Below are 23735 nucleotides of genomic sequence, written 5' to 3'. Positions count from 1 at the left end.
GGGGAGACAAGGACAAAGGGACTATGACACAAGGATGGGTATTGGGGAACAGCAACAGAGGATGGGACATTACACAACTCTGAGGAAGACAGTTGCATGAAACTCAAGAAACTCAAGGAGAGGTATGTAGCCTCATGGCATGACCTAGACTAGTTTATGTAGGATGATGTCACTAGGCAGCAAGGAGGGTCCAGGTTAAGGTGAAGCCTATCATTGGATGAGAAGGAAGGGTAGGCGGGGAAAAGCCTAGGAAGGAGGAGGAGGAAAGAAGGAAGATGAAGACAAAGGAGGAGGAGGAGGATTCTGATCCAGGTGGTCTAGGTCAATTTTATCTTGTCTATCTTTTCTATCTTTATTAATTGGCAGTGAATTTGTTCTGTGGATGTATTATAGATTGAGAATTTAACATATAAATCTAATTGTTAAACTACAAGTTTCTAGAGCTTTGATTTTACTGGGCTACAGGGGATGTGAGCAAAGTTCACAGGGGGCAGAGAGACCTGTCTCAGTCTGGAAGCCTTGTTAGGCTATAGAATGCCTGGGGCTAGCGTGGAGTGGTGCCACGCTAGAACAGCCCTCAGAACGCAATATGTGTGTCTGGTGTGGTAACAACCTACCAAGGGGACAGGGTGTCAAAGTGGCTGGCAGAGAAACAGCCAGAGCATGCAGCTCCCACAGATCCACACAGAGTGACAGCGCAGTACCTTAGCCACCAATCCATTTTTATTTTTACTGCAACAAGTTTAAATGGGATAATTTAGTTATGAACTAGGGGAAACAAGCCAAAGCTATTGGCTTAGGCATTCATTTATATGTAAGAAGTCTCAGAGTCATTTTTGGTACTAGGGTAGGATGCCTGTGGAAAAGCCTGTGGTTACATATCTGCCACACACACACAAGGATATATTCAAAGCAAGAGGGATAAACAATAACAAAATAACTAAATCACTTTAGTTATGAAAGGAAAGTTATACTTCATATCATAAAAATGGCTACAAAAGCCAGGAGTGGTCTGGCTCCTGGCTGCAATCTAAAATTTTAGAAGGCTGTGGCAAGAGGACCACGAATCTGAGCTACCTAGACAGTTCCAGGCCAGTATAGAGTATACAGTGAGGTTACATCTCAAAAAATTAAAAAAAAGAGAGAGAGATAAAATAAAATAAAACAAATAATTTAAAGGACATGAATACTTTATAAAGCTAAACTGTATAACCATAGTTCCAATGAAATATAGGGAAGGCTGCAACACAGAAGACAGCAGCAGTCTGAGGTGGTTCACAACACCAGAAGACCCATCCAGATTCCCTTCTGAACTCAATGGCCACTTACTACCTTACCACAGCAGTATATATCAGAGCCTAGATTTCTAACTCAGTGGAGTATCTGGATTTTCATACTTTTGCAACTTTCTCATGTTAGGAGTATCTGGCATTCATTAACATTTTGACTCCAGTAATTCTAGTGTCTGTCTATTTCTCATGGTTTTATCATTTATACTTTCTCCTTTGTAAATTAAGAAAATTCTACACAAAGGAACTGCAGAGATGGCTCAGGGTGAAGAGCACTACCTGCTCTTCCAGAGGACCCAGGTTCAATTCTCAGCACCCACATGGCAGCTCACACCCTCTGTAACTCCAGCTCCAGGGGGTCTGACTTCTTCTGACTTCCACAGGCACCAGGTACACACATGGTACAAACATATACATGCAAGCCAAACAGTCATATACATAAACCAAAATACAATAAAAATGAAATTCTACTATATCCACTTGCCAAAGTCCAATTTGCTAACTCTTTTTTCAGGTTACTGTCTAACGGCTCTTTTATGGAAAGAACACCTTATTTTCTATAAGATACATTTTCTCAACTTTTTCTGTTTTGTGCCAGGTATCTTTGGCCACTTAGAAAATAATATACAATAAAGGTGCTACTTCCTTCCTTACTTCCACCCCATCACTTTCTCCTCCTTTCACATCAGGTGCCAGGCTCTAACTGCAGTCTGTCAGAAATGTGCCCTTCCTCACAGTCAGCAGCCAACACTGCATGGCCCTTCTTCAGACACTGAGGATCTTAGCAAGTCATCTGCGGTCTTCCACTTATTTACATTAATATCTAGGAGGCTCTATCCAAAGCCCAGCTCTCTTGCTTAGAGGATTTATTTTTGAGAAAAGGTCTCATGTGGTCCAGGTTGGCCTCAAACTTGCTAAGAAGCAGAGAATGGCCTTAAACGAGCCTGCTTCTATCTCGATGCTGAGATTACAGGTCGGTGCCACCCACTGAACAACCTCTCCATTTCTCAACCTTATCATTAACAATCTTCTCCTTTGCCACGCCTTAACCATCCATTCCTCCAGCCTCTGCTAGTATTTCTAACAGTACTAGCAACAAAATTTAAATTTTAACCTTCCTATCTGATCAATGGCTCTTTATCTCTTCCAGTCTATTTCCTCCCTTGCAGTGAGGCATCTTTCCACAGAGACTACCAATCTACTAAACCATGACGTCCTCACTCATCAACATCCACACGTTTCTAGCCTATTTACCTATTTAAGATTTCCAATACAAACCATGATAAAAATCTGATCTCCCAATTCCCTCAATTTCCTTTCCTTTCTCCTCTACTGTGCTTGCATATTATAGATATCCATGAACCCTGTCCACATCTACTGCACCCCAGAGTTGTTAGTTTAAACAACCCTGTTTCCTTGGGTCATAATAACTAGAAATACATATTCACTTAAGGTTCTGTTCTAATACACCTAGCAAAAACATGTAAGGCAATATCATAAATCATCAGTAGCCTGACACTCTGTAGCCTCCTGTCATCCCCAACACTGGCTTCTACCTAAGAATTCAAAATGGTTCCCCAGGCTCCTATGATTAAACAGACCCATTCCACCTACCACAAAGAGGGAAAGGAGACAAAGAGCATTCCCTCTCCCAAGTCAAACATGAAAACTCTACTTGTATGCAAGCCAAAAGTAACAGGCACATATCTACATATAGAGGAGGGCAGAGAAATGTAATAACAGATGCCCCAAAGCTCAGGATTCTCTTTCCTAGAAAAGTTGGTAATAGCTATAAGGAATGATTACTAACCTTTGTCACAGCATGTAATCTAACACTTACGTGTGAGACAAGTCTGTGAATAACATCTAGGAAATATTTTCTCATTCTTAAGAAAGACAGGAAGACATGCTAATTCCCTATTCAAGGAAGGACTTGCTGCCAGTGACAGCAGTGACCAGGGTCATTACTTTGTCCTTCAGGGACCATACTACCACACCACGCCTTTCCCAGGACAACCAAAATTTTTGAAGGTTTAAAGGTATAAGCATTTCAATCCAACATGGGCTCCTCACAGGCAATCCTTGCTTAAAAGCTCCCCTGGCCAGTGTGCCCTGGGACCCACCTATCTTTACAACCCCTCTCTAGCACTGCTTACAGGTGTGCTCCATCACACCCAGCCTTCTGTTGGTTCTGAGTCTAAACTTAGGCAACTGTGGTTACACAACAAGTTATGTCACGAGTTGAGACATTTCCTGAACCAACTTCCCAGCACCAGCTTTTGGGAAGCATTTGCTAAGTCGAGAGTTTGGGGCCCAGATAGGCTGTAACACCACAAGAGGAAGGTGTTATAAGAAAAAAGCAGAATTGGGTAAAGGAGACACTGAGCTTTGGTAGAGGGGAGGCTCTTGAGCAAGGGCTGCCAGTCAGAGGAGTCCCAAGTTGGAACACTAGAGCCAATCCCAGAACCTGAAGGGCAGAGAATCTGAGTTCTAATGTCTAAGTCAGCAGACTGCACTCAGTTTCAGAAGTAAAATTAAATCCCCCTTTCACAGGTGAAGGGAAAGCTTCTTCATCCTCATCACCAATTCTGATTTTCTCTAACCACCTCACTAGCATGTTCAGGAATAATGGTTCACCAGCTACTCAAGGCCAGGTCTCTTCTGGGGATGATGCCACGGGGCCTCTCTCAAGGTCTCGGTCTCTTCTCTCTCCTTCTTAAATGGCTTTACAGGAGTTTGGGGGATGCTCCTGCTTTGGTTTTGGTGTTTCTTCTTTAATGGCTTCAGATGATTGACTGTGGAACTTCTTTGAGTGTCTGGAAGAATTCTGCTGGGACTCCATCTGGCCTTGAGCTTTCTTTTGTCTAGTAGGCTTTTATCACCATTTCAACCTCCTCGTTTGTTGTATTAGGTCTGGTCAGGTAGTTGGCTAACTCTTGGTTTAATTTTGGCTGAATACAGAAATTCACTCACTTCTTTGAGGTTCTCCAACTTTAATGGACTAGAGGTTTTTAAAGTATTACCTTATAAAGTTCTTAACATTTCTGGTATCTGTTATAGTATTTTCCTGTTCATTTCTGATTCTGTTAATTTTGGTCCTCTCTTTCTTTATTTTGGCTAGTTGAGCCAAAGGTCCGTTGGCCAAATCTTCTCAAAGCACCAAACCTCAGAATCATTGATTCTTTGTATTGTCTTTTGTTTATATTTCATTTATTTTTGCTCTATTATTTCTTGCCACCAACTAGGTTTAGATTTAGTTTGTTTTCATTTTTTTTAAATTTTTGAGTTGCCACATTAAGCTATTTATTTGTGCTATTTCTGATTTTTTTTAATGTAGGCACTTAGAACTTTCTTGATTTCTTCTTTGCCTCATTCATTATTCAGTAATGAGTTACTTATTCTCAAATACAAGGAGTTTTTTTTATTTACTAGAGATTTGACTGCTGTGTGTTTTAAGTTTTATTACATTGTGGTCAGATAAAATAACTGGAGTGATAGCAATCTTTTTGAACTTGTAAAGACTGGTTTTGTGTCTCAAGGCGTGGTCTGCTTTAGAATAGCTCTGTGTGCTGCTGAGAACTGTGTTCTTTGGTGTTTTGGTAGAATATTATGTAGATATCTGCTAAGTCCATTTGATGTATTTTGCCAATTAATTCTCATGTCTCTCTATTTTATTCAGATGATCTATTACAGAAAGCAGGGTATTAAAATCATCTACTATTAACAGATTGATGTTAAATCTAGTAGTATAATTTTTATAAAATTGGGGGTATCAGAGTTTAGTGCATATAACTAAAGATCCAAAATATTCCAAGTCTCTAAAATATCCAAACTCTCTTTGACACCCTAAAGTCTTTCTGGAACTCCAAAGTCTTTGTTTTTTAACTGTAGACTCCTGAAAATTAAAAAATAAGTAACATACTTTCTTATTCTGAGAGGAAAGAGGCAGGGCACAATCACAATCAGGTCAAAGAAGAACCAAAGTCACCACTAAAAACTAAATGTCAGTCTTCTGGGCTCCAAAGGCCTTGTCACAGCACATGTGTCTACTCGTCTCAGGCAGGCTCCATTTTGTACCTGCTGCTGTCGTTGTGGTCATCCCATGGTACTGGCATCTGTAAAATGCTGGGGTCTCAACAACTAGGCTGTGCCTTCACCAATACCTCTCCTGGGCTCTCTTCTAGGGCTGACCCACCACCTGGCAGCAAACCTTAACTTCTCTCCATGACTCCTTCAACCTTGGGGCTTCCACATCAACTGCGGTTGCACATTCATTGTGCCAAGCCTTGGCTGCTTTCCATGACCCTTCAAGCCTTCAAAACTAGTACCTACTGGGAGACTCTTAAAAGATTACCAAGTTTGGCAAGAGATATAGCCTTCTCCTATCTGGACTACAGCTTCTGTGTGCTGTAAGAAACCCTTTCCAGAAGATTCTGCCAGAGCACTACAGGTCTCTTTTTTTTTTTTCTGGAGCTGAGGACCGAACTCAGGACCTTGCGCTTGCTAGGCAAGCGCTCTACCACTGAGCTAAATCCCCAACCCCTGCAGGTCTCTTCTTAATCAAAGCTGAGTCTCCAGCCCCAGGTGACCATTATCTTTTTTTTGGTTTTTTTTTTTTTTTTTTTTTTTGGAGCTGGGGACCGAACCCAGGGCCTTGTGCTTCCCTAGGCAAAGCGCTCTACCACTGAGCTAAATCCCCAACCCCCAGGTGACCATTATCAATTGTCCAATAAAGCAAAGGTTCCACTTCTATGACTGTTAGCTCCAAATATCAAATGGCCCTGAGCATCTTCAAGTGACACTCAAACGTCTTTCTGAAACCTCATGGGCTGGGCTCCCACATCCGTGTTGCTTTCAGCATCCTTACACGTGAGTTTCCCACAGAACAGCTCACCAAGCTCTGAGCATCAAACAGCTTTTCTAGCCCCAAGTTCCTTGCACAATCCTCCCCAAAACAACACTGCCAAGTCTTTCAGCGGAATACACTGTGATAAACATCATGACAAAAATCAACTTAAGGAGGAAAGGCTTTATTTCAATTTTGGTTTCTTTCCCATCACCCAGGGAAGTCAGGGCATGAGTGTAAAGGTCAGGACTTGAAGGCAGGAGCTGGTGCAGAGGCCATGGAGGGGTGTGGCTCACAGACTTGCTCTCCAGGGCTTGCTCAGCTTGCTTTTCTATACACCCAGTACCACCTGCCCAGGGATGACAACACACACAATAGGTTGGGCCCTCCCATATCAATCACTAGTTAAGGAAATGCTCCAAGACTTAGAGACAGGCCAAATCTGGTGGGGGCATTTTCTCAACTGAGAGTGCCACTTCTAAAATGACTGCACTTTGTGTCAAGTTGACATAAAATTAATCAGCACAGTAGTACTCACTGTAATCCCAATGCTGGGGAGGCAGAGACAGGAGGATTCTGGAGCGACGCAGCCAGCCAGCCTAACCTAATCAGCAAGCCCCAGGTCCTAGTGACAGACCCTGACTCAAAACACAAAATGGATGGGTCCTAGGGAATGATACCTAAGTGACTGAATTTGGCACCAATACTAAAATTATTTCCACATCCCAAGTTTCACCTTTGGAAGTGGTGATGATGATTGAACCCAAATCTTGTGAATGCTAACTCCATGTCCTACCATTGATATATACACTTCTGCCTTAAGATTTTAAAAATAATTCTTTATAAAATTTACTTTATCATTAGTATGTGTATGTGCCTACCTCTCTTCTGCCCAGCTACAGGCTGTAGGCATGCACATGTGTATTTACTGATCAATCAGGGATAACTTGGCGGGGGGGGGACACAAGATTACCAACATGCCTTGGGGATTTCTTGACCCTGAGGCAACCAGATCTCAGGGGCCAGTATTTAGCATTACAATACACAGCAACAGATTGAACCTCAACATATGTATTATCACATATGTGTGCTTTCGTGCACTCGTGCACATGCTCAGGGGTGCTCATGTCATGGTGTGTACAGTGGAGGTCTAGGACAATTTTGGTGACCAGTTCTCTCCATCCACCATGGATTCCAGATACAGAACTCAGCATCAGGCTTACATGGCAAGCAGTTTATTACCTGCTGAGCCATTTCACTGGCCCTTGGTATAATTCTTTACAATAACAATACATCAAAGGGGGTTGATTGTGAATATGTACTCAAGTTAATGGGCCTAAAATGCAACAGATAAAGCATGTGATAATCACTAAAAACTAGTAAAAACCAGGGGTTGGGGATTTAGCTCAGTGGTAGAGCGCTTGCCTAGCAAGCACAAGGCCCTGGGTTCGGTCCCCGGCTCCAAAAAAAAAAAAAAAACACAAACAAAACAAAACAAAAAAAAACTAGTAAAAACCTAAATTATAGTACTATATAAGTACTACAAGTGATATAACATTCCACAAATATGTAATCTGTGCTTTAGTGTCTAAGACATTCTACTATACTCATCCAAAATTACAATACGACAAAGTTTTATGTCTCTCTATTTAAAAAGAAAATCATCTACCTCAAGAGAGTAAAAAGCAGTGCTCTCTCTCTCTCTCGCTCTCGCTCTCTCTCTCTCTCTCTCTCTCTCTGCCTTCCTCTGCTCCTACTACCCTCTTAACTCCCCTCTCCATGCCCTGAATAAACTCTATTCTATACTAAAAAAAGAGAGAGAGTAAAATCGGAAATATAAAATTCCTTCCTGAAATCCTTTACTCTCGCCTTGCGGCTGCCCAAGATGAGGATCCCTTGAAGCCCCTATAGGTAAGCCCTCTATGCTTGATCTACTGCTTCTCTTACTTATTGTGCAAGCCTCAACTCCACACTAGATTTGTATCTCCTATTCCAAAATCAAACGCAAATCCTAATTCAAAAGTTAAGCCCCAACCCCCTCCTTTTTACTTTTCTTTCTCTCAAAATGCTGCAGACAAAGCCTCAGGCCTTGCTTAGGCTCCTGCAGTCCAAGGGTTTACAGCCATCTTGTCATCATCCACCCTGTGTTCTGAAGCCTCCAGACTCATCCTGTACCTCAGTCCCATCATGTCACCTACAAAAGACTTCATCTTTACCTCTCTCCTGCCTGACTGAATGCCAACTGCTAACTTAAATTCCCTTATCACATCCTGACATCAGTCTAGAACTGATGTGGTGTGCACATCTGTAATCCCAGCACTTAGGATAACATGGCCGATACGTGGAGACCAGGTTTTTATAAATGAATGAATGAATGAATGAATGAATCCCTCACCCCACAGGGTAAACACAGGGTAAAGTCCTGAGTAACTACAAAAGAGAGGAAGAAAGAGAAAAATGGGGTAGACCAATGGAATTTACTACTACTGGCAACAATTCAAAAATGAAAATGAAATTTTAGGCTCAATAGGCACTTGCTGCCAAATTAAACCTGAGTGTAATCCTTGGGCTCCACATAGTAAAAAAAAGAGAAATGACTTCTGAAAATTGGTCTCTGATTTCCACCCACCCACTCACTACATATACATACACTCAATTTTAAATTTAAAATTTAAAAAGAAAATAACAAGTTAAATGACATAATTTACAATCACACCAAAAAAAATTACAAATGTTTTCAAATATATAACACCTCAACACAGAGAAGTATAAAATCCTACTGAGACATATTATGCTCTAAATTTAAAAAGTAGGGCTGGAAATGTAGCTCAATCCCAAAAGCCTGCCAAGCATGTACAAGCCCTGGGTTCTGTTTCAACACAAAGGTGAGGAGGTATGTTCATGTTTGGAAGACATTATAAAAGCTCCCAATTCTCTTCAAAACTGAATGGAGGTTAAGTATACTGTCCTAACCACATTTTCAGTATTCCTAACTACAAGTGGCCAAGACATTTCTAAAATCTACCTAAAAACACCACAAGACAATAAAAGCTAAAATATACTTGATGAATGTACTGGCTGGTTTTGTGTGTCAACTTGTCACAAGCTGGAGTTATCACAGAGAAAGGAGCCTCAGTTGTGGAAATGCCTCCATGAGATTCAGCTGTAAGGCATTTTCTCAACTGGTAATCAAGGTTGGGAGGACATAGCCCATTGTGGATGGTGCCATCCCTGGGCTGGTGGTCTTGGGTTCTATAAGAAAGCAAGCTGAGCAAGCCAGGGGAAGCAAGCCAGTAACATCCCTCCATGGCCTCTGCATCAGCTCCTGCTTCCTGACCTGTGTGAGTTCCAGTTCTGACTTCCTTTGGTGATGAACAACAATTTGGAAGTGTAAGCTGAATAAACCCCTTCCTCCCCAACTTGCTTCTTGGTCATAATGCTTTGTGCAGGAATAGAAACCCTAAGACAAATTTGTACCAGCATAGTGGGGTATTCCTATGACAGCCTGACCATGTTTTGGGGAGATCTGTGGAAGGACTTTGGGACTTTGAGCTAGAAGAGTCATTGGGAAGTTAAGAGCTCTGGGGGATGTTCTGTAGGAGCCTGGAAGATAATGTTGAGAACAGTGCAGAAGATGGAGACCTGGCTTGTGAAATTTCAGAGGGAAGATTAACAGCTGTTGCTGTTTTGATTGTGAAGATTCTGTGGTTTTGGTTAGCGGGGGCTGAAGAATCAGCTGTGATTAACAAGATACCAGAACTACTAACCTTTGAGTTACTGGGTCTATTGATGCTGGTCAGCTGGAGCTAAGAAATTAGTGGTGATTAAGAAGAGACCAGTATCATTGAGGTGAAATCTTCTGGGAAGTGTTTTCTGAGAGCACAAAGAGGCTGTGTTCCAGAGATTGCCAAGCTTGTACCTCGTGCTGTGGCTGGACTTGGTAATATGAGTCACCTAGGTGATAGTGGTTTTGAAGGCACGAAGGGGTCATGAAGAGCAGCTGAGGCTCGGCACTGTGAGAGGCCATGGAAAGCCATTGGTGAAGGTGCAGCCTCAGTTGCAGTTGATGGCCCAGGACTGAAGGGGTCACGCAAAGGGGTTGAGGCTTGGCACCATGAAGAGAGCCTAGGAGAGGCTATTGGTGAAGCCTAGTTGCAGCGGAAGACAGCAGAGTTCGGAGATGCCAGTACCATGAGATGACCACCAAGAGCAGCTGCAGCAGCAGTGGAGTAGAGGCATCTGGAGCTTAGAAGACAAGGTGTGTGCTACAAAGGACAGAGCTGGAGAAGCGACCCAAGCCCTTGGAGAAGCCCAGAAGATTGTGAGTGGATCCCAAACATTTGATGGTTAGAGTTTGATTTCGAATTTGATTGGGACTGTGCCCTGATATTTTTCCCTCTTGAAGGAAGAAAGTATTTTAGTGGAGCCCACAGTTAAGAGACTTTGAATTTTAAGAGATTAGATATTTTAAAGGGATTGAAATGTTAATACGTAAGAATTTATAAAGACTGTGGGAGTTTTAAAGTTATTTAGATCTTGGGGATGAATAAGAAAGTAAGGGTTGAGGCTTAATAGTGATGCGTTTGTGTGTCAAATTGACAAGGGGTCAATTGTACTGGCCGGTTTTGCGTGTCAACTTGACACAAACTGGAGTTATCACAGAAAAAAGGAGCCTCCCTTGAGGAAATGCCTCCATGAGATTCAGCTGTAAGGCATTTTCTCATTAATGATCAAGAGGGGAAGGCCCCTTGTGGGTTGTAACCTCCTCCTCCAATGTGGTCTTAGGTTCTATAAGAAAGCAAGCTGAGCAAGCCAGGGGAAGCAAGCCAGTAAGTAACATCTCTCCATGGCCTCTGCATCAGCTCCTGCTTCCTGCCCTGTGTGAGTTCTAGTCCTGACTTCCTTTGGTGATGAACAGCAACGTGGAAGTGTAAGCTGAATAAACCCTTTCCTCCCCAGCTTGCTTCTTGGTCATGATGTTTGTGCAAGAATAGAAACCCTGACTAAGACAATGAACAATAAGAATAAAGAAGTAGCTGGAGGGATGGCTCAGCAGTTAAGAGTACTTGATTCATAATCATGAGGACCAAAGTTCTGATCCCAGCCACACAGAACAAGCCAGGCATGCCCACAAGCATCTGCAGCCTCAGCTCCAAAGGAGGCAGACACACAAGCATACATCTATGGGCTAGGTAACGCAATTCTGTCTCACAAATAAGTAACTGGAGACTGGCTAGATGACTTGTCATGTAAAACCCCTTCCCTCCAAGCCTGACAATCCCAAGACCCCACGGTGGAAAGAGAAAAGGCAACTCTGGAAAGCTGTCCTCTGACCTCCAAACACGCGCCACAGCACAGGTATGTCCTACCTGTGCATACACATTTATGTACACACAAATATCCCGCAGCCTGTAATCCCAGATAATGGAAAGATTGAGCTAGGAAGACTGAGTAATTCAACAACTGGAAAATCATCATAGACAACACAAGAATTCATCTAAAAGTAATCAAAATTAAATAAAAAATCAAGTTCAAACCCTATATTCTACACTCGTCAATTATAGTAAAGACAGCAAAACTACATACATACTCAGGGGTAAACCTAACAAATGTCATACAATTTTTAAAAAGATATATTTATTGAAATACATGAGACCTAAATAAATGAACACATAAAATATCCTTGTAAAAGAGTTTTTGGGGCTGGGGATTTAGCTCAGTGGTAGAGCGCTTACCTAGGAAGCACAAGGCCCTGGGTTCGGTCCCCAGCTCCGAAAAAAAGAACCAAAAAAAAAAAAAGTTTTTATCCATCTTTTATAGAAAAAGAAAAAAGACAGGATCTGGAAGACAGCTCAGTGGCTAAGAGTGCATCAAAGTCGGAGCAAGCACATAGGGTGGTTCAGAACTAACTACTCTAACTCCAGATCCATTACTTGCCTCCATGGGCACCTGCATATATATGCAAATACCCACACACACTTAATTATAAATAATAAAACTTGTCAGGCAACGGTGGCACAAACCTTTAATCCCAGCACTTGGAAGGCAGAGGCAAGTGGATCTGTGAATTTGAGGCCAGTCTGGTCTAAAGAGCAAGTTCCAAGACAGGGCTATACAGAGAAACCCTGTCAAGATAATAATAATAATAATAATAATAATAATAATAATAATAATACTTACAGATAACAAGTTTCCCCAGCCTAATCTCAGTATCATTGAAATTGAAAATTAAAATGACTAAGAACATAGAACTGCATTACAAGTGGACAATCAGAATGTGAAAAAGGAAAGATCTCAACAAGGTCGGTACAACAAGAGAACTCCAAAACATAAGACAAAAAGCATAAACTCCACAGGAAAATTCACAATTAAGAGCTTAACTTTCTGTTTAGCTGTTATAGAACACTTTCTTGGTGTACATGATGCTCTAGATTCGAATCCCAGCATCACAAAAAAGCAAAAGATAACATAAAATTTAAGACAAACTTCATTAATGCTATTAACAAACCTGGGTCAATCTCTGTACAGGAAGCTATTATCAATATGAGACAAAATTTTAGATACATATATCCTCTGGTACAGCAATTTTATGTCTGAGACCTCATTCCTATAGACAGACCCACAAATACATAAAATGATGTTTGCACTGTTAACAAGATTTGTTTTGCTTTGTTTTAAGGGTCTCAAACCTAGTGTCTTGAGTATATACCTTTAATCCCAACACTCCATAGGCAGGGGTAGGTAGGACCATACTCGTTTACATATCAAGTTCCAGGCTAGTCAAGGCTACATAATGAGATCCTGTTTCAAAAGAAAAAGAAGGGGGGTTGGGGATTTAGCTCAGTGGTAGAGCACTTGCCTAGGAAGCGCAAGGCCCTGGGTTCGGTCCCCAGCTCCGAAAAAAAGAACCAAAAAAAAAAAAAAAGAAAGAAAAAGAAAGCAAGGCAGAGTAAGGAAGGAGGCAGGGGAGGGAATGAAGAGATGGCCCTTTAGGGTTAGAGGTCTTGCTATGTAATCATAAGGAATGACTGGAGTTTGCATCTCAGCGTATCATCCTGCATGTCCCTGTGACCTCAGCCTCAAGGGGCAGAGACAGTAATATGGCCAAGACTTGCTGTAATCTAGCCTAACCAAGAAAACAAGGCTAGGTGTTAGAGAGACCTTCACCCAAGGAACAAGTAAAAAGTAACAGAGATTCCCCATACCTTCTGGCTTGTATGTACCCAAGGTATACACAAACTCACTCCTGTGCGCGCGCGCACACACACACATATACACACAAACACTCATATATACACATATACATATCAGAACCCAAAAAAGGAAGGAAAGGAAAAAGGAAGGGAGTCTCATGTGACCTAGGCTGACTTAAAACTTTCTATTTTCCTGCCTTCACCTCCCAATGCCCAAATTACAGATATACATCATTACTTCCACATAACATTTCTAAATAATTACAGCACAGCCATACAATAAAATCTAGCTACTCGGGCCAGCAAGATGGCTCACGAGGTACTTGTCACCAAGACTGACAACCTGAGTTGTGACGACTCACACAGTGGGAGGGAGAACCAACTCCTGAAAGTTCTTCTCTGATCTCCACACACGCAGCATGGCACACCCTGCCCCCACCAAATAAATAAACATAAAAATGTTTAAATATATAAGCATCTCCAAGATACTTTACTCAGTAATGACAGAGAGGAAAGCAAGGTACCAGCCAGTGAGCTGATTATGCCACTCACGTGCAAACTCTAGAAGGAAAGCCCACAACATTTGTAACTGTCTTCCATAAGGTATTAACATATATGTGTTGTTTATGAAAATATATGTCACAGGGCTGGAGAGACTGCTCAGGAGTTAAGAGCACCATTGCCCTTCCTGAGGACCCAAATTTGGTTCCCAGCACTAACAGGTAGTTCACAATGAGCCTGCAACTCCAGGATCCAGCACCCTTTTATGGCCGCCAAGAGCACCCACACATTCCCATAAACACATACTTACACATAAATAATTTTTTAAAATGCTAATAGCTGGACATGATGTCACATGTCTTGAATTCCAACATTTGGAAGGCAGAAGCAGGTGGAGCTCTTTTAGTTTGAGGCCAGTCTGATCTACATAGTGAGTTCCAGGACTGCCAGAGTTACAAAGTGATACCTTGACTCAAAAACTTAATTTGCATGGTTTACTTAGATGTATACAAAGTAACAACAGTAATTGGTTAATCCAAGAAAATCTTCAACAAAAAACCTGATGGACTCAGGAAAGCAATTTTCATATATATTTCATTTAAAGCCAGACATAAAGGACAACATCTATAATATTTACTACTTAGAATAGTAATATGAAAAACTTCAGGAGTACTCGGTGATAAATTCAGATATTCATCTTTTTACTCTTCTCATCTCTCTGCAGATTTGACATACAGGAGAGAGGATGTAGTTTTTGGTAGAGTGCTTGCCTAGCATGCCTACCACCAAAACAAAAAACAAAAAAAAAAACCAAAAACCTAAAAACAACAACAACAAAGACAAAACAAAACAGGCATGATGGCTCTCTTAGGTACTTTTCTATAACTGTGATAAAACACCATGACGAAGGCAACTTATGAAAGAATGGGTTGACGTGAGGCTTACAGTGACAGATGGGTAACAACAGTCCATGAGGTAGCAAGCAACAGATCATTGCAGCAGCAGACAGCTCACATCTCCATCCACAAACGGGAAGCTGAGAGCTAACCTGAAATGTTATCAGTCCTTTGAAACCTCAAAGCCTGCTCCTAGTGACATAACTTCCTCCAGCAAGACCACACCTCCTAATAATCCCAGTCACCAAGATTTATGGGGCATACCTTGTTTAAAACACCATGGCAGCACTTCCTTGTAATTCCAGCACTCAGAAGGTACAAACAGGAAGGTCAGAACTCAAGGTCCTTGGCTACATGAGACCCTGGCTCAAATACAAAACAAATCTACCCCCAGGAACTGACCTCGCACCAAACATCTGATCACTTTTAAGCAACCAAATACTTTTGTTGATGTTAGTCAGTGTTTGTCAACCAGTGGTTCAAATGCTGTTCCAACTAAAGGGCACTAATGACATTTGTTAAAGAGAAACATGATGACATTCAAGTACAAGTTACAAAAACCCATAAATCAATCTCATTTCAAAAGTGCCTCACAAACACCTTTGCCCCACTTTCTGACCACAATCTTTTACAGCTTTGTAAGACATCTCTAGTATTCAAAATGGAAGAAAGAAGAGAGGTAAAAAGCAAGAGGGAACTCCACACACAGCATTATCGTCTGACCTCTGCTTGACTATCATGGCATATGCACAACCATACACATATCACACACACACACACCAATAATAAATGAATAAAATACTTTTTAAGCAAACAAAGTCAAGGGACAATTATAGCTGGCTTGGTCTTTTCATTTACTGGAAAAGGGAAAATAATAAATGAATAAATGAATAATAAATGAATAAAATAATAATAAATATTATATAATAAATGAATAAAATAATAATAAATGAATAAAATACTTTTTAAGCAAACAAAGTCAAGGGACAATTATAGCTGGCTTGGTCTTTTCATTTACTGGAAAAGGGAAAATAAAAACAAACAGGAAATGTGCTATTCTGTAGAGAAATACTTACAAATACTTGGAAACTATCATTTAGGTTAAAGAAAGAAATCTGAGATAATTTTTAAAGCACATCAGAACAAGAAAATTACCTTTTAACAGGAAAAACAAATTCAATATTTTAATAAATATTTAATCTCAAAAAAAAAAAATTGTGTGGCCCTGGGAATCAAACCTAGGGTAGGCACATGCTATGCAAGCGACATAACAACTGAGCTACAGCCAAGTACAGCCCCACTACAGCCCCCACTACAGCCCCAACTACAACCCCACTACAGCCCCAACTTCAGCCCCACTACAGCCCCACTACAGTCTCAACTACAGCCCAACTACAGCTCTACTACAGCCCAACTACAGCCTAACTACAGCCTAACTACATCCCCAACTGTAGCCCTACTACAGCCCCAACTATAGCCCCACTACAGCCCCAACTATAGCCCAACTACAGCCCCAACTACAGCCTAACTACAGCCCCAACTTAGCCCCACTACAGCCCCAACTGTAGCCCCAAATACAGCCCCAACTACAGCCCTACTACAGCCTAACTACATCCCCAACTATAGCCCCACTACAGCCCCAACTATAGCCCCACTACAGCCCCAACTATAGCCCTACTACAGCCTAACTACAGCCTATAGCCCCACTACAGCCCCTTCCACTTCAAAATTCAGACAGACAGACACACATACACACACACACACACACACACACACACACACACACACACACACGTTCTCCTTGAAGTCACCAGACCTACTTGAACTCACTTTGTAGATAAGAAGCCCTTGAACTTGTGATGTTTCTGCCTTAGGCCCCAAGTACCTGGGCTTAAAGGACTGTGCCACCAGGCCCAGTTTGATCTTAAATTAAATGTCATTTTAAATTATCCATAAATCTTATTTTTCTTTACATAATTGAAAGCACATTAAACAAGAAAAACATTTTAAAAGCTAAAACCCAATTTTCTTTTATATTGTCTCATTATAAGCTTTAAAATGGACATTGCAGACTGGAGATGTTTATCAGTGGCAGAGTACTTGTCTAAACATGTGCAAAACCCTAGATTAAAATTTCAGTACCCCTCTCCACCAAAAAACAAACCCCAAAGCCTATAGTATTGTCTTAGGGTTGCAATCACTATGATAAAACACCATTACTAAGAGCAACTTGGGAGAAAGGATTTATTTAAGCTTACAGTTCCACATCACACTTCATCACAAAGAGAAATCAGCGTAGGAACCTAGAGGCAGGAGTGATACAGAGGCCAGGGAAGAGTGCTGCTTGCTAGCTTGCTCCTCATGGCTTGTTCAACCTGTGATCGTTGAGCACCTAGGATCATCAGTCCCCAGGTGGCACAGTAAATATCAATCATCAATCAAGAAAATGCATCACAGGTTTGCCCACAGGCCAATCTTGTGGGGGACTGCGGTGGTTTAAAAAAGAATGGTCCCCAGAGATTCATACATTTGTAAATATAGTTCCTAGTCAGTGGAACTGTTTAGGAAGGATTGGGAGGTGTGGCCTTGGTGGAGGAGGTGTGTCACTGCAGGTGGGCTATGATGTTTCTAAAGCCCAGGCCAGATCTAGTGTCTCTCTCTGCCTCCTGCTTGTGGATCAGATATAAGCTCTCAGCTACTGCTCCAGTGCCATGCCTACTTGCCAGCCATCACACTTCTTGGCACGATGATCATGGACTCACCCCCTGAAACTAAGCAAGGCTCCAATTAAACGTTTTCTTTTATAAGGTTTATTTTACCTTAACCATGTCTCTTCACAGGAATAGAAAAGTAACTAAGACAGGAGCATTTTTTTCAATTGAGGTTTCCTTCCAAGATGACTCTAGTTTGTGTCAAGGTGACATAAAACTAGCCAGTACAATATGATCCTTATTAACAAATTACAAGATTCATGGTGCATGCCCACTATCACGGTACTGCAGGCTGGTTTAGACTACATACAGAGGTCAAGAGCAGCCTGAAATAGACAGGGTGAGACCATTTCCATTGGGGGCAGATGGGGTTATGGATATAGCACGTGGTAGTGTGATAGTGTGGTAGTGCACACCTTTAATCCCAACACTCAGGACACAGAAGCAGGAGAATTTCTGTGAGTTCTTGAGGTCAGCAGAACTGCACAGTAAGATCCTGTCTCAAAACAACAAAACACAGAACATAGTTAACAACAGAAACCAGGGAAATGGCACTGCAAGATGGCTCCTGAGGAAAGTTTGAATCCCAGCATCCACCCACCCACATCAGAGCTCACACTGCCTGCGATTCCAGCTCTAAGGAATTCAACCTCTTCTCACTTCCTTGGGCACCCATGCATACGTGTACATACTGTTACACAGACTCACACATGCACTTAATTTTCAGCTCAAGGACAATTTTATTTGAGTTTAAAAGAAAGTTGCCCAGAGCCAGCAAGCTATAAATTCAGTGCTGCCCTGAGCAGGACAACAGAGGGGGGGAGGAGACAAGCCCTGCAATTCAAGCCATAATGAATGTCAGTGTACACATGGCAGGCAGGGAGGGAGGCTTTAAAGGAAAAGTAAGGGAGCAGAAATGCGAGGAATCCCAATGTGTTACAGAGCATGCTTAGAAAAGAGGATGATTTAGAAGAGCTGTGGCTGGGTAAACTAATGCCAACAAAGAAAATCTTCTTTAAAAAAGAATACAAAAAGGCCAAGAGGAATTAAATGAAAATGTCATTTACCTAATAACCACCAAATGTTATTCAATTCAAATTCTAAAATAAAACATGCAATTCATCCACAACTAAAATTAATTTTTATAAATGAAAAATAAAGAATTCTAAACAAGTAAATATGCAGATACATAGTCAGATTTAATATTCACTCAAAATGTAACTTGGAGGAGAGAAAAAAATCTGGGCCTGAAGAATTAAAAATTGAAAGGTTAAAACCAAATTATGAACTCAAATGATAAAAGAAAAGCAGTTACTGTCCCAGATGGTTATGGTGGTGCACGCCTAAGATCCCAGGCCTCAGAAGACTGGCTCACACGCAAGAATGACAGGTTGTGGACAGCCTGAGACACACAACTCCAATCCTCAAGAAATGGAGGGAGAGAGAGAGAAAAGGAAAAGTAACTAAAAGTTGTGGCATAAGTAGAATAAGGGGGGGGGGAGTACAAGAAAGCAATCCTAAGAAGAGGAAAATAAAAGCTAGAAAATGTCAAGTCAATACCCCTGCGTTTGAAAGTGTAAGGAAGGGAAAAGGAAAGAAAGTCACAACATGAAAAAGCAAGACAGGAGAGTTCTATTTAAGTGAAAACCAGTTTCATCTCAGTGGCTGCTAAATATTCAGATACAAACATTTCACAACATTTAGTACAACTAAAGCTTCATTTTACTTCTGGAAACAATTTCATATTAAATCCAAAAATTAATATAAAATGTCTGTTCAACCAGTCATTTCTGTATTTAATTCTCAAGATGAGCTACAGCTGTATTAAATCAATAGTTGTAGTTAGTAAAAACTGTTTTGGTGGGAAACATACCCTGACCCTCTGTATATTTATATTCATGCCTCTCTACTGTAGCAAACAAAACTCCGTGACTCTCTCGGGAACCTTTAACACAAGTAACCTATGGTGATGGGTTACAGTATCAGTACCAGCACTGAGTAATCCTACTTGGCCAGCCCTCCCTCCCTATGAAAACTGCCATAGCAGGAAGTTTCAATTTAATTGACAAAATATCAAGTCTAAGGCTTAAGAAAAATATAAAAACAGTAGTACCTCACAACCTCAGAAGATAGGGCTTCCGGAGAGGCCTGGCCCAGAGGTTCAGTAAATCGGGTCTAAAACACTGTTTCCTCTGCCATCCTCTCTCCTCTGGAATGTGCCCTGATTTGGGGTGGATTCTTCTCCACACAGCACTGTTAGCTACATCATTTCTAAAGCCGGTCACCACAGAAAAGACAAAGCATCTCCTTCATAAACACCACAGAGGAGAAGTCTCCAGCAAGTCCTGAGATTCCCTTTGATTAGACAGCTTAGGTCACATGCCAGTCTCCAAACACTCACAACCAAAAACTGGCAGCCTCAATGGTGGGTACTCTCAGTCAAGGACATACCCTGGAGCTGCAGGCGCTTAGGAAGGAAAAATAAAAGGTCACTGTCACCTTCCCTTCCAATCCACCTCCACTCCCCACCATCCGTGCACACAGACACTGGCTTCTTCAACAGTATCCATTTATGTTTCAGTCCCATTAACCTTTGTAGGATGAACTCTACAAATATGTATGTTGAAGCCCTGACCCTGGTTACCTGTCAGTGTGACTTGGGTCTTTGCAGATACACTCAGATTAGAAAAAGGTCATGCATGTACATGTGATGTGATTCTGTGCAAGAGTACCGTGTAAGAATGACTGATGGAAGCACAGAATGACAAAGATAGTGATACTTCAAAAACAGGACAAGGGCATGGAACATATTCTCTCCAGTCTTCAGAAGCAGGCGTGTACTATTTTTACCTCATTTCAGACATGTAGCTCTAGAACTACAAGAGAATCCATTTTGACAAACCAGCATGGTGTAGTACATAACACACTAGGAAATGAAGGTACTAAGTATGATAGCACATGTTTTGCCTAAGCAAAAACTCTTGATCCTTCCTGCAATATCTGTCTTCCTCAGAGAGCCTAATCACACTCAAACTTACAGATTTGCTCAAAGTCCTTTCCTCTGTGATGCTGTCTATTCGAGCCCTCAGAAGACTGAATCTTTCTAACACACACTAGTCCAGCATCATATACTGCCTGCATAGTAATCATTCATAAGATAATCTAAGAATTGAACGGGTTGATGCTTCAATTTAAAAAAAAAAAAAAAAAAATATACAGAGTTCCAGACCAGCTAGGGGTATAGGGTGGTACCCTGTTTCAAAAAAAATTTTTTTTGAAGTAACTGAAAATATGATCTGGCATCCTCCTACAAGCTCAGTACGTGGGAGGAGCAGGCAGGAGGACCAGCAGTTTAAGGCTATCCTAGGCTACATGGGAAGTTTAAGAACAGCCTGGAAAGGTCATTAAAAATGGACTAGAGGTTTAACTCAGTGGTAAAAAGCTTGCCTAGGAAGGACAAGGCCCCGGCTTTTTTTGGGGGAGGGGGATATAAAGAGAGGGAGTAAACATGGAATTCAGCAGAGACCAAAAACTAAACAAACAAAAAACCTAAAACAAAAAACCTACCAAGTAGAAAAAGATATGCATAAAGAGATTCGAGCCTACTGTTCAAGGCCATTCTGTAGATAAGTCTTGCTTGTTTCTTTTTATGAGTTTTTACTCATTTATTGGGGAGAGAGGCACACATGTGTGCCACATTGCCTATATGTAGAGGTCAGAGGAAAACCTTCCAGCATGTATTTTCTCCTTCCACTGTATGGGTCTTATGGATAAAACTCAGATTGCCAGGCTACAAGTGACTTTACTTCCAAAAGAAGGGCTGTAAAAGAATTTTTCTGCCAGCCACAGTGGCTCTGGCTAGAATGAATCCTAATAGTTGAGAAGCTGAGGAAGGAGGATCACAATGAATTCAGGACTATCCTGGACTTCAGAGTGAGACCCCGCAAAAAGAAAAAACTTTTGAGTATAAAATGGCACATTTTTAAGAGATTATAAGACACATGGGCGGGGGGTGGGGGAGACCATTACAGGTCTGAGAGACCTGTAATGTTATGTAAGTTGCATCATAGACAGGCTGGCATTAAGGTTAAGGTGCAGGTGCAGGTAAGACAGAGAGGAAGAGACTAATAAAACTTTAGACAGATACAAAGAGCAGCAAGCCTCCTAAGTTTGGTCCTTTCCTTAGCTAAACTAGAACCTGCAACTTAGAGAAGTGAGAAAGGACTATTTTCTTTTCAATGAGGATATGAAGTCTGTTTGGTGTTGGGCTCAGCTCAGTAGGAGCTGACGGCAAAGCATCCCAATAAAGATGCCAGGAAATGACAGAAGATAACAGAGAGGTGCCGGAGAAACAGAAGACAAAAGCTATATACACCAGTCACATGGGTAAAGGTGACCTTCGTCAGAATCCCAAGAATCCTATCATAAAGAGGCAAAGCTTGGTAGCTCACACCTGCAATCTCAGCACCTGAGAGGCTGAGCTGAGATATTGCTGTAAGTGTGAGTGCGGCCTAGTCTCCATATCAAGCTGTATCAGACCAATCCCACAGAGTACATACAGGAGACTCAGTACCAGTCACTGTGGACTATGACCTAAGCTCTCTTCCAAACTCTGAAATAGCACACACACACAAAAGATAAGAAAACAAGTTGGACTTGTGAACATAAATTTAGGGCTTCAGGGTAATACCAAGAATTACCTAGCAAGTTCTACAAAGAAACCTAATGTGCCATTTTCTTCAATTTTAATTTCCAGAATTCCCTCTCTGTTGGAAGGGCATTTGTGTCCTTAAACCAGCAGTCAATGATTCAAGCAGCTAAGATGTTTTCATGCTACCTTTTCCATTATAAAAATCTATTTTCTTCCTTTGTTTTTCAAGGCATTTGCTGGAACCAAGACAGTCCTTCCAATAGAATGTTTGCAAAGGTAACTGGACTCAGACAAAAATGAAAGGCCATACAGTATCACAGACAGAAGGATTTCAGAATCACATAAGGCCTAAGTTCAAATTCCAATTTCACCCAAGTTCTGTGGGCAAGTTAGTCAATAAATCTGCAAGCTCTGTACTTAGGTTTCACTCTGTGGAAATGCACACCTACCATATAAAAAGCCCTGAGTCCCATCCCCAGCATGGAGATAGGAAAACACAAAACAAAACAAGAATACTTCAAGGTAGGTGACGGAGCTTGCCACTTAGCCTGGCAACTTGAATTTCACTTTCAGATCCCACCTGGAGAAAAGAACCAACTCCATAAATCGTCTTCTGACCTATACACAGGCATGTCTGCATTCATACAGAAGCAGCAACTTTTAACACCCCCCCCCTCCACTTTCAACTCAGTTTACCTACCTATGAAATGGGAACACTAAGAATTAAGGGGTAATTTCTAAAAAGTATTTGGCACAATACCTGAAAAAAAAGTGGGAAAATACTTGAAATGGAGGGAGATGCAGCTGTGACCATAACTACTGTTCAAGTATACACTGTCACAAAACAAATGCCAAACTGCTTCTTCTCCAGAAAGTTTGTCTTAACAATGCAGGCAAGTATACAGACCCAATCTATGTTACTCCCTTTCATCTGCCAAGTTTTGTACTGAAGAAATTTAAAGAATTAAATTATGTTTATTTCACAAACATAGTTAATATATTGTTTAACCTTTAAATTACTAGATGCATATTTATTCACCTAAAAAATTTTCAACAATAATATCACAAATAAAAAATTAATCACTGAATAGTGAAGATTCACATAAAAGTTAAAGTATATTACTTTAGTAACCATTCAGCTATAGTTATTTCTATTGAATTGATACTATTAACTTATTCTCTATAATCAATCATCTTCTTTTGTTTAGGAAAAAAAGTGATTTACTATACACATAAAATAATTCAAATTTTATATCACATCCTGAGTTTCCTGAGGATAAAGTGCTATACCCCTGCCTAAATTAGGCATACAATATGAACCCAGTGGGTTGGGGATTTAACTCAGTGGTAGAGCGCTTGCCTAGCAAGCAAGGCCCTGGGTTCGGTCCTCCAATGGGGGGTGGAGGGGAGACAAAATAACAATATGAACCCAGTAATAGGGTTAGTGAAATCTAAAGCTTCATTATCCTACATTCTTTTCAAGTAACAAAAAAAGGCCTACAGTCTTCTAACACAGGATTTACATAATAAATAAGCCTTAAAACCTGGGCCAGCAGATAGTTTAGTGGATAAAAGCACTTGACACACAAGCCTGACAACTTGAGACCAAGCTCCAGAGCCAAGTTATCCTCTGACCTCTGTATGCATG

General features: G+C 41.1%; 1 protein-coding gene across 1 annotated transcript in view; it reads right to left on the bottom strand.

Annotated features, from left to right (window-relative positions):
• The window catches only part of Atrn (attractin), a 124781-nt gene that overhangs the window by 97047 nt on the left and 3999 nt on the right, over positions 1-23735 (bottom strand). The gene's annotated exons all lie outside the window — the stretch shown is intronic.

Source organism: Rattus rattus, chromosome 5 (genome assembly GCF_011064425.1).
Source record: "Rattus rattus isolate New Zealand chromosome 5, Rrattus_CSIRO_v1, whole genome shotgun sequence".
NCBI classification, from domain to species: Eukaryota; Metazoa; Chordata; class Mammalia; order Rodentia; family Muridae; genus Rattus; species Rattus rattus.
Note: the sequence above shows the minus strand (reverse complement) of the source record. Positions and strands in the feature narration are given on the sequence as shown.